The sequence below is a fragment of the Podarcis filfolensis genome (assembly GCF_964270895.1).
Source record: "Podarcis filfolensis genome assembly, chromosome: 4".
Lineage (NCBI taxonomy): Eukaryota > Metazoa > Chordata > Lepidosauria > Squamata > Lacertidae > Podarcis > Podarcis filfolensis.
This window is the reverse complement of record NC_139607.1, coordinates 56,077,929-56,090,487: the sequence shown is the minus strand read 5'-3', so window position 1 is coordinate 56,090,487 and position 12,559 is coordinate 56,077,929. Positions and strand designations below refer to the sequence as shown.

The 12,559-nt window shown below is 40.2% G+C and overlaps 1 long non-coding RNA gene across 1 annotated transcript in view; it reads left to right on the top strand.

Annotated features, from left to right (window-relative positions):
- The window catches only part of LOC310761482, a 58,450-nt gene extending 46,206 nt beyond the window's left edge, over positions 1 to 12,244 (top strand). Inside the window, exons 2-3 of the long non-coding RNA XR_014547536.1 lie at positions 7,046 to 7,112; positions 12,132 to 12,244. This is a non-coding gene — a long non-coding RNA (uncharacterized lncRNA). The remainder of the gene's footprint in view (positions 1 to 7,045; positions 7,113 to 12,131) is intronic.
- The last annotated feature ends 315 nt before the right edge of the window (positions 12,245 to 12,559 follow it).

The following is a 12,559-nucleotide window of genomic DNA, read 5'->3' as shown; positions in this document are numbered from 1 at the left end:
CAAGTAAGTGTTTATAACTGCAGGTAATGGAAATGCTCAGCGTATATAGTATAGTATAGAACAAATAAGCACATTCTCTTTGAAAGTGGGATAAACAGGTTATAATTAATTCAAAATGTGCAAAATAGGGTTTGCGGCTGGCAGCAGGAACAATTCAAGCAAATATTACTTTAATCTGTCTTTTGAATTCTAAAGCAATTGAGGCATATACAATAGGAGAGCAGCCCACAGGGAAGATTATTATAGAACCTAGAAAGGTATTTTCATTCTGTTAGCTCGACCTTGTTTGCAATTATCAACGTAGCCTATCATTTACTAAGTGGTTAGTTGTGCGTATGGGACCTTTTTCTTGCACTGTAATTACAACGTGTAGCAAAAATATAATTGTGAGGAGTGGTTGATAGAAATGGGTAGTTAACTGTCATTAAAAAGCTTCCTTAATGTATTAATTTGCTAATAAATATTTGTCAAATCTGTCTTTGGATGAGTTTTATGAAATTATATATAAAACCTGGCACCATGGCAGTGTTGTGCAGATGACGGAAATGAAGAGGGTTTTACCAGTCTCTGTGAGTTGATCAGGGCTTCCACACTTAACTTTTTGGCAAAGTACAGATTACTTGCAAAGGGACATATACAATATAATTTTGTTAGTCCATAGGGTAGCTCTGCAGATTTTTTGGACTACAACTCTAATAAGCTCCAGCTAGATGGGTAATGGTAAGGTAAGGAATGATAGGCTAGAACGGTAGTCCTGAATATCTAGATGCCACCAGGTTTGAGAAGGCTGACACCAGCTCTGTATAGAAGACTCACGCAGCATATGAAGGATGGATATGGGCTACTGAGTACAACCCTGTTCCCTCTCTATGAGTTGATTATCCTAATATCTGTCTCTCACATGTCATATGAATGCACTTTTTTAAAAGCAACCTATTTTACAAAAAGAATGCAAACCTGGGAGGTTGTTTTTGGCCTTTCTCCTGCCTGATTTTTGGTAGTATATTATATAGTGCAACTCAATGGGGAAAATCCTAGAGGAGAGTGACAAAATCAATATAGAGTTAAAGTGTATTTAGATTCTGTGCTATTTTCAGGCCATTTTCAGTACTCTTAAAAATGACATCTGGATGAGTTTTTAACACCCTAAAGCATATTATACATGGATATGTAGTGGAGCACTTTCCATTTTTATATATAGTCATAAATGTGCTCTTACAAAATGGCAAAGTGGCATGCATAGTTATCAGTATTAGTGATTCACACTTTTATGGTGGGTTTTAGAGTTTTACACACAAGCAACTAAACTTCTCTGATGTCAAAAAATCATGTACCTTAACTATATGAGAGAAAATTGACCAAGGAAACTATATGTTATGTACTGAAGTTCTCACCCTGGGCCAGCAGGAGGATACTGTAGATAGTTTTCACTCAGGTCCACGTATGCAAATAAGGGATTGAAAGTGACGTTCAGTGATTGGATAGTTACAGAACATTGTTACAGTTGCGTTGTACTGGAGCTCTATATAAGCAGGCTGGCTGAACCCTTCAGTTCAGTTCTGTTCTGGCCTGTGAATAAACAAGAGCTGTTTGGAGAATCACTGTGTTGTCTGATATGTTCACCCACAACTTAACACTATACATGCTTTGCAATGCTTGAATGATCAATAATTAATTCCTACTTGTTCTTAGATTAAGTCAATATGAGTGTGTGTGCTTGCTTTCATTATATAACAAATGAAATGTTTATAATAGTTTGGACAAAACTGGGCATTCTCCTTTGTTCTAAGATGCAATCATTCACACTGATATCATTCGTGTATAATTTGTTCTACAATTGCTTCCACAGCTCAACAATATTTATGAAGCCTTTTGCTTCTTTTACTATTTGGGTAATTTTTGAAAAATGTGTTGCAAGATAGAATGTTACACATTTGTGTTTCTAGCCATGTAAGTATAACAAAATATTTCCAGAAGGTATGGAGCACAAGAGAAGTCAGCTAGAACCATATTTAGAATTTCATTTTGTACAGCATTCTGCGAAACTCAACTTCTTAAGTCAACAAGTCTACCTGATGAAGCCATAGTATTATGTCAGGAAAACAAATATCAAAGCCCCACAGTTAGAAGAACCAAACTACACATTCCACACAGTCACATATAACCACCACCACCCGCCACAAATTATCCATTACAAAAGGCAGCCATAGAGGCTAAAAACTGAAATGAAAAGCTATCATTTTAAAGGGGGGAATAGGATGCTCTTAAAAGCTAGAATTACAATTTAAGTGTTTCACTAGGAAGTTACATTGGGGTAGGGTTGTGCCAAGCTTTTGAATGGTCTTTATTTTAAGCATTTGAGGGGTGATGAAATGAAGAAGCTTCAAAAGGATTGTGGGGTGCATAAAGCCTCATTGTAAAAAAAGTATACATTTTTACACCCAGACACTTTAAAACAGGTTTAAAACTCCCATTCACATGCTCACAACAGCATACAGACCTTTGAAGACAAGCTTCCAGCTTTGCAGCACTTCTGGATATGATGCCATGTAATGCCTGCCAAGCTAAATACTTTCTTTAAAGAACCATCTGCTGCTACAAGTTGGATCCTCCTAACAGAGGGTCCATGTTGTGCTCAGCCCTGAAACTCTTCCCTAACCAGCTTATGGGTGGGGCTTGCCGCGCTCCAAGCCGGTGGTGCACAGTTATGCCAATGGCCTTTAGCCAATCAGCAGCGTGGCAAGGTTGGGGGTATCTATTTGGCAGCGTGATGTAGGGACCTCCTTTTGCTTTGCGCTGCCGAACACCTGCCCGCCCACCTGTTAATAGGTCGTGTTTGGCCTTGCTTTGGACTTCGGTTGGTCACCTGTTTTGGAACAGGGGCCGGGTAGGAATTTTGTCCAATGTGGCAGATTGGCTGTGGCCACTTGGTTTTTGCCTACCTCTTAGCAATTGTCACAACTTTGTCAGGTTTGGTGGTCAGGCATTGGTTTAGGGGAATGTGGGGAGGGGAAGTGCAGCCATCACATGCTCCTCCAATGAATAGGGTATTCCGTTAAAGGAATCTGGGGGTCTGGAACTCGTCTGAAGGCCGGAGAGGGGCTAGGGAACCCTGGGAACCCCAGGGGTGAGCACCAGTCAATATACACTGACAGAGATCCCCCTGCTGGTTGTTTACCCTTCCAGGCTTCCTGCAGGGTGGGGCAGGAGCCAGATATAATTTGATACCAATGCCTAAGTCAATACCAGTCACATTTGTGTATTTTAATAAAGTTGTGGCCAAAATTTGCCCATTAACATTTAAACTAAATTCTGTCTCCACTGTGTCTGTATTTCCATTCGGGATGGGTTTTGGGGCTCGAAGCACAAGTGCTAACAGGGTGTTAAAAGCCTATTTTGTGGGTGGGTGTGGTGGTGGAAAGGAATCCCTTGGGCACCTCATTGCATTCATAAGGTAAGCACACCCCAACCCCTTTAAAATTCACGCACATTATCCAAAGTGAATGTCTTTCCCAGAGAGTGAATAGATTGGGGGGGGGCAGGGATCAGAGTTTGGCACAACACTTCTTCTGGATGTGAATCTAGCCTGATTTTAAAGATGGAACCATTTACACACACACACACACAAAAAAGGCAAATCACTTGTTATAGTCTCATTTGCTTCTTCCTTTATAAGAGTTTGTCAAGCTGCACTGCTAAGACAGGTAATTACATGAGAAAGTAGCTGAGAACTTGGTAAACACCGAAGTGCATAAATGTCACTTCAAATTAAGCATTGCTTCATTAAGATACTCCTTGTTTTGTCAAGCACTGCTTCTAACCGAGGATGAACTAATCATTTCACTCATTTTCTTATGGTCAAGTATTTTGCAGGGTGGCCGGCGGGGGTGGGGGGCAGATGAATATTTGTAGCAGACCTGCAGCTGCTCCAGAACATCCTGCTGTTATGCATTTGCTATTCTGCCAGACCATCATATCTGCATTCGTGACTACATTCAGACTGCAAAACATCTCAAAGAAAATTGCCAGATTTCAGCATAAATGAGATATTATAGTGAATCCAATTAATATTTTTTGCCAGTTGTTCTATGTTAATGGCAGACATTCAGTAAGACTGGACTGCTGTAAACTGCTTCCTAAATGGCACTCCCCATGCTGACCTATCTCTTCCTTGCCAGAAGCAACCAGTGAGGTGAAGTGGGGCAGGGAAAGTAACACTAAGAATGTTGCTTTTAGCACCACTCCCCTAGTACACATCACTTGTAGTTCTGGCCTAAGTATAGACTGTTATCAGCAATTATAAGACAGGGATGAGGAACCAGTGGTCCGCTAGATGTCATTGAGCTCTAACTCCCATCAACTCCAGCCTGAATTGGTAATGGTCAGGGACAGTGAAAGTCCTAAAACACCTGGAGGGCCACAAATTTGTCATCCATGTTATAAAAGTCCATAGGTCAATATATCAGAAAGATCTATCTACTCATAAATTTCATGACCATTTGTTACATTACCAATAATAATTTCCATAATTTAACAATAAAGGACACATGCCATGTTGAAGTTGGCAAATGTCCCAAACCAGCAAAATGATAAAAATATTTCTAGTCTTCTTCAGACAGTCTGTAGATGTGCTAACTAAACACTCAAGAGTAGGCTGTGGAAACAAGTGTGTAGGCTCTGACCTTCCCATTACCATCATTTTCATGAGGCTCCATTTGTTGGAGGTCAAGGAGCTGAAGTTTTGAGCCTCTGGAAGCCATGGAGGAACCCAGTGTGTTTTAAAACCCCAATTTTCTGAATTTTTATTCCCCCCTCCCCCCCAATGGTCAAAAATGAGAATGCCAAAATTCTTATTCTACTGAGAACATTGCTACAGATCAGTTTATATTCATTAAGAGTTTTTTTAAAAAATACAAATATGGAAATTTAGTGATATGAATTTAAGATGAGAAAAAGGAGAAATGAAAAGAACAGACATTGACATATAGTGCAGAAATAACATTTGCCATAATTAGCATCAAACAAATGAAAAAAGGTGGAAAGGAGCACATGATAGGAAAGAATGAGAGCTCACAGTGTATTCCTGATTTTCTAGTCAATGTTTTGAGATCAGGCAGCATTATGTCTTCAAGGCAGAATGAGAAAAGACCAAATGATGGTCCTTACATGATTTACATTCTAGGTATTCTTACGTTTTGAAATAAATTGTTAAGATACAGTTGACTTTGTAAGTTTTCATGGCGGGGATGGTGTGTTTGTGTGCAGTCAGAAGTTCAGTCAAGGCGAATAAGCTTACCAAAGCAAATGTGAGTGTAGCAGAGATTGTTTTACTCAGAAACTATATACAAACTATACACAGTTGCTTCAAAAAGTCTCTCTGAGCCCAGAGAGAGCTTTCAGAGTCCTTCATTCAACAAAGTTCTCAGCAAGTGTATAGTACAAAGTTGCCAGAGTCCTACAAAATCCACATTTCTCTGATCTTCAGTTTTTTCAATTTGTTTCCAGTTCTGTCTCAACAATCTGTCCTACACAGAAAGCTGTAACATGAGCTTCTTACCAAGGCTGGACTGCAACAGAGATCAGGACATCATGTGCACTCTGCAGCTGTACCTTAGAAATAAATCATTCCAACTGACTTATGGAGAATTAACTCATTCCTTCACAGGGGTCACATCATTCCTGGCCATTGGCCATTTTGTAGGCTCCTAGTATAATTCCTCATACTCATAAAGACCATTGGAATTAGGTTATCCCTTTCTCACCTTACATGCTTCATCAAAGTAAATGAGGTCTATAAATTTTGATGCCTGTTTAATTATACCTAGCAAGAAAATAGACATGCAAACTTTTGACCTTTTCTGCTTGATCTTTTATATTTTGGGGTTTTTTGGCTGGACAATTGTGCTGTATCTGCTCTTCTGTAAGGTTGTAAACTGTAAGTAGAGTGGAAGGGCAGGGCAATCAAAGTATGGAATACTGAAAAGGTTGAAGCCATAAAGCACCTAATACTAAATTTTGATATATTTTTATTTAATACAAGACAAAGGTTTGTAGTGGAAATGGGATCATCCCTTTGGAATGCCTGTATTTATCACTGGAAAATAGTGGGAAACTCAACACTACTTCAATCCTTCAAGATTTTGTAGATTTCTTCCAGTCTTTGGAAGAAGAAGAAAAAGCAAAAACAGCAACTATTTAGCTCCCCCTAATCCCCTTCTTTGCATAACAGTTCTGGAGAATACTGTGAGTGGAATGTAGCATCACACTAAGGCAATGTATCCACCAGTGAAATCATTTCTGCTTGCTGGATGGAATTATCTCCCGTCTCCTGCCCCCCCCCCCACTGTTCTCCTGACCCACATACTTTTGGGGGGAATGCAGGAGGTGGGGACACTGGTGGAGAAACGGGGGGAGTGCACCACCCCTGGCACTATCGGGGAGGAGGTACCATCATGCCCCCCCGGACACACGCTGTGCACCCCCCCATGCTGGGCACCACACCCCCAGGACACATGCCATGCCCCCAAGGGACAATGCCAGTCTCCCCGGAATATTCCCTCTCTTCCTAGTAGGCAACTCACTGCCAGGCAGCTAGTATCCCACCTCTGCCCCACCCAGAAAGCATCTTCTGAAGTCATGTTTTTCGTTGCAAGCTCCTCAGAGAAATATCAGGGCATAATACAAATAGGTGGGAAAATAAATTCACAAGGTGAAGAAGACTTGTGCCTTGTTTTTAATCATTTCCTTGCCATTTCTATGTGTGTAACTATTATCTTCTTTAGCCAATATTTTGTAGGTGTATGATATCACCCTGAGTTATTTCTCTTCCTTCCCCCTTCGCGCCCCACCAAGTCTGTTAAAATCTCAGGAGTAGCAGCCTATTTTCCTATCAGCTGGACTTTCTTTCCTTCAGCAATTGGCAGAGGCAAGCAGTTTCAGTGTGAGCTGTCATTTGATTATTTTCCTTCCCTACCCTCCTGCTCTGATTCCTGTTCTTCTTTACTGGCTTGGAACAAGCCCTCACTGTATTGAATTTTCCTTACAGACCAACATGTTGCCAAGGCAGAGAAGAAAATGCTTCCTTCCCCATCCCCCGCCCCTTCTTCCCTTGGGTGAGTAAATGGCTAGTATTTGACCAGCGCAGCTGTATTTTACACAGTGTTATTGTTGTCATACTGTTATTTTTAGCGTACTTCTAGTTACATTTTTAAAGCCTCCATCCCTGTTTCTTTGGCCTATGATGCTGTGTAAGCATCTCTGGCATCATTAACTGCTAAAGAGCTGACAATGGCTGAAGCTGCTTTTGTATAAACAAGTGCAGCAATTTTTCCTTTCTTTCAGACAGATTCCTCAAGGCCATATGTTACGATATCATTGATCTGACCTCAATATTGTCAAATTTCACAAAATCAGGGCTGTTAAGCCTGCAACTTTAAGCAGATGTAACACACAGCAGGATGCTCCATCAAAATTACACATTTGGACCATTATTGCTTCCTAACGGATGGAACAGTTTCCAATTATTATTTTTTCCCCACGGTACCTTAGCACTGAGGCATGAATCCTCTGAATGGGTAAAGGGATGTTTTCATGGCATTTCCAGATGATACAAAAAGGCCCCACAGGAATTTATTTTTAGGGGTGAAATAACAGTAGCCCAGATCCAGATTTAGTGTACAATTCACCTGTGTGAACTGTAATCTCTCTCTCTCTCTCTCTCTCTCTCTCTCTCTCTCTCTCTCACACACACACACACACACACACACCATGCTGTTAACCTCACAATGAACTAAGGTTTTAAACTCTGGTTAAACATGTGGTTGGAAAGACCACATGCTTCATTAGGGATTTAAATAATAATAATATGCAAGGCTGTGCTAGGGCTCCAGATCAGGTTGAGTTGGGTGCTGTAAACAGCAGTAGTGTGGACAATGTGTCCATGCACATCCAGCTCTACATGCATAGACCCCTATCTAAACATGATGTTTGGATATGGGGGACACCAGATAGATGGCCAGCACCATCTCAGTTGCATAGAGAAGTACATAGGAATGGTCCCAATGAAAATATATGTGTCAGGCTTCTTTGTCATGGGAATGGAACTGAAGTCCATACCATTCCATTTATGTGCATCCCATTTTAAATGTGCATTTAAAAATACTAGATGGTCTGGGTTGTGAGTGCTTATGAGGTGGTCTCAGGGCTGTCTGCCTTCTTTTCTTGTTTTTCTTTTTTAAAAATAATTTCAGCATCATAACAGTGGCTAACTAGTGTGAACCTTTGCATCACATGTAATGAAATCAATGCAGCAAGGCATCCTGGGAGTGAGAAGTCTTGATGATGTAAAATGACACAGACAAAATCCATAAGGATGTGGAGATTGAGCAGTATGCTGATTCTGGAGTGCATCTGTGGACTGATCCCTGAAGGTCAGATCATATGTGTCTGCTTCAGAATTATTGCTCAATTAATGTGTCCTCTATACTTACTTTTAATGAGTCAGGTATAAGAAAAGATTTGCTCATTTTCAAAACGATACATGCTTTGTGGTCTTCTACATTTCTTCTATAGCTCTGATGTTAATCTTAGCGGGAGTAAAAAAGTTGCAATTACAAGCACATTAGGAATTCCTGGAAAAGAACTTTTCTGCACATGTTCCACATATGGTTGTCAATGCCACTCCCAATCTCAACTGATGCTGAAGACCACCTATCTCTATTGCCATCCCTATCTGTCCCCTTCATTCATATGTTCAGTTAGTTTCCTTCTTCATATCCAGATCTTTTTATTTCTGATTCCATCGTTTTTATTTCTATTGCTTTGGACTAAAAGGGTTCTTTTTTCCATTTTACACAGTTCTACTCTGATTTTGCCTTACAATAATCATAATTGTACAACAGTAATAATAATGTAAATATCAATATTTATAAGCATATGACAATTTTCTATAGTTAATAACAATGCTTTGATTCAGAGAATAATTATAATTAAATTATAGGGTGTCTAGTTCACATTGATTTCTGGAAACACATTGATTAGCTATGCTTCAATGCCCTCTCACTGCCCGTAATGAATATAATGCAACCTATAATTTAATGACAAGGAATTATCTAACATAAACATGGAACGCAGATTCTTTTCAATCAAAACAGTTGTTTTTCTGTGCATGTGTGACTTTCTCCACATAATCTATAATTTTTGCCACCTGCCCCAAATCAGCAAATATTTCATGCTGTCTAGATGTGTTAATTTTTATTAAATAAAAAAGTTTATTCTTAGATCTATTTTTGTCTAATAACTACCTTCTCGCACAAAAAGGGTTTTGTTTAGTACAGTTGTCACTGTGGTGACACTTTAAAAGAAATATTTCTAGTTCTGCCTGGTAATTTAAAAAAAATGGAATAACATTTGCTAGGTTGTTTACCATCCTGAAATTGTGCTAAGGAGTAGAATAATTGAGTGACACATGGCCAAAATATCTGGGGAATTACCAACACAAACTCTGGTCACATCGCATTATGTCCAGGATCCAAAGTATTTCCAGGAAAGTTCAAGGTGTAATTTTGCTGGTTTCCTGACAGATTGTACCACATAAAATGCTATTCCAGAGGGTCACCAAATGTTTAGCATCAGCTTGTGGGTGGCAGAGTGGACTCTGGTACAAAGGCCTTAGCTAAAGCTCTTGTGCATGTGTGGCCATTTGGCAGCAGACTTTGAGAAAAAACTGGATTCATATCCCAATGGACCTCAAAGCACGGTTTTGCTGAACCAGTGCAGGTTATATTGGTCATTCTGTGTTTAACCTACACCCCAGTCAAGGACATATCCACCAATGATACTTCTTACTGAGAATGGTTCTAAGTTACTTATTTTTTCAAGTAAAGGGATCTTAAGCAGCTTGGCTGGAAATGAGCTGGGCTTGATAACTAATACCACTGTTGTCAATCAGCATACATAGCACTAGACTGAACATTGTTCCATCTTGATACATTTAGCAGCTACTTTCGTGTTCTTTCCTTCTGTACCTTTCTTCATAATTGCTCCTGTAATATTTTTCTTTTTCATAAACTGAATATTATCTACATTACAAATGTGGACTCCTATACTATATGTCTGACAACATCATGCTATGCTATGCTATGCTATGCTATGCTATGCTATGCTATGATCACTGATACTTATAGATATGTTACAAAAGAAGGAATTCTCATGGTACTTACCGTATTTTTCGCTCCATAAGGCGCACCTGATCATAAGGCGCACCTAGTTTTTAGAGGGGAAAATCAAGAAAAAAATATTATTCCGCCCCCCCAGCCCCAAAGAGCAGCGGACAGGCTACGCGCAGCCTGTCCACTTCTCCCAGAGCTTCTCAGGGCTGCCAGGGGAAGCCCGGGTTCCCCCCCCCCCAGCCCCAAAGAGCAAAGAAGCCAAGACAGCCAGCAGGATCCATCCTGCTGGCTGTCTTGGCTTCTGCCATAGCTGCGCGCAGCCGCTCCCAGCTGGAGAGGCTGTGCACGGCTAAAGAGGAAGCGAGGTAATCAATGTATACATAATGTATGTTTAATTTGTGGGCTTTGAATGACTAGACTTGAAGGGGACGAGACCTGGCAAAATACATTATATAGGCCCAACACTGTTAGGTGTGCTTAAGGCCACTGAAATCAATTGTCTTAAGTGTATGTAACTTTGCTGATAGTAATCTGGGATCTAAAATTTCCAGTGCCTAACTCTGTGTTGGATTTCATCGATAGTACTGTAGGCTCTAAAATTTAGAGTTGTTTCCGTAATAACAGTTTGTCCTCTCAAAGAGCCTGATGCGAGCTTGGATTCTCTCAATGGATTCTATTCAGAACCGGTAATTTGCAATACAGGGCTATTTCTAGCTATTCTGATTAGCAATAACTCCTCTCTAGTTAAAATGATGCTCACCATCCCTTTTAAGTTCCACGACAGATCCATTTAGCTTGTGACATTCTAACATTAGTTTCTTTGCCAACAGCACTATAACTCCTTTTCATTGCCTATTAGAGAAGAGAATTACGCCAAGCCATGGCCAAAGATCACATAAGAAACAAGAAAGTACTCTTTCTACATGATTAGCTCCGTGTGCCTTAGGAGAGTGAGACAAATGAAGAGGAGATCGTTTAGGGGAAACTTCTGTTAATGCTTACCATGTTCCCGATTCAGCTGTAATCAGTCTGACTGGCTGTGTAAGGAGGAGGAATCTACCATTCAGATGACTGGTAGAACAGCACAGGGCACAGTTAAATTGCTACCATGGCTATGCTGTGGGAGGATTCTGATCTACACAATGGAGTTATGCCTTTACAGCAAAGGCATACACATGCAACTGTATGTCCAGATAACACAGGCTTGGTGTGTTACAGAAATGGGAAAAAATAGCCCCCAAATATGGGTCTACCACAGTTCTCACAGCAATCTAATTCAACTGATTCACTAATTATATGGCCGTATCTTAGCTTATTGCATCAAACTGAAACCATTGGAATGTTTACTTACATTGCTAATAGTTCTGTAAAAACCACAGCACGGCATGGCTGTTCAAATCAAATTTGTCTGTCTTCTGCCTTTTCTCATAAAGAAATTAAGAGATTTTGAGTGAAATGTTGCTAGTCCCCTTTCCAGATTCCCAATTTCCTTTTCTCTGAAGGAAAATTTGGACATAATGACTTCACGATACAGGAGTTCACAATGTGAGATTTTCCCCTTTTTATGTAGCCATGCATTTATTTATGCAAATTTGGGCTACAGCGTAGAGGCTTAATTGCTCTGCAACCTCTCTAAAATGTGAATGAATTGCTTATTATATCATTAGTCTTTCACACCTTTTAAAGAAGGTCTGGGTGGCAAACTTTAATGGTGGCTTTCAAAAGCCACAGAGTTCCAGGATGTATACAGAGGTCAATGCTTGTGTTTTGCCATATGCACAAAGTCTATTCATCCACCATCTCAATCACTGTGGTCTGTACGTGGTTTAATAGTTACATTGTTTTGCCATGCTCATAATTTCCCCAAACTTTGGTTAGCAATGTTTGCGGCTGGAAATTGAATAGCTTATATTCTATTTTGCTGTGCAATTATTTATAAACACTTTATTACATCTCTTTTAGGGACTTGATGCAGGAGAAGAGTCATACCAAAAATATGTTCAGGGTTCGAGGAGTTTCTTCAGAATGCAGGGCAGTGGACAAGAATCAATGACATTCAAAGACTCTAATATCTAAACACTTCAACTGTTGTTGTTATTATTAATATGATTACAATTATTTATTAAATGTGTTAGTTGCTTTATCTTGCCCAAGGCAACCCAAAGTGACTCTAAAGGTAAAGGGTAAAGGGACCCCTGACCATTAGGTCCAGTCGTGACTGACTCTGGGGTTGCGGCGCTCATCTCACTTTATTGCCCGAGCGAGCCGGCGTAGAGCTTCCAGGTCATGTGGCCAGCATGACTAAACCGGTTCTGGCGAACCAGAGCAGCGCACGGAAATGCCATTTACCTTCCCGCCGGAGTGGTACCTATTTATCTATTTGCACTTTG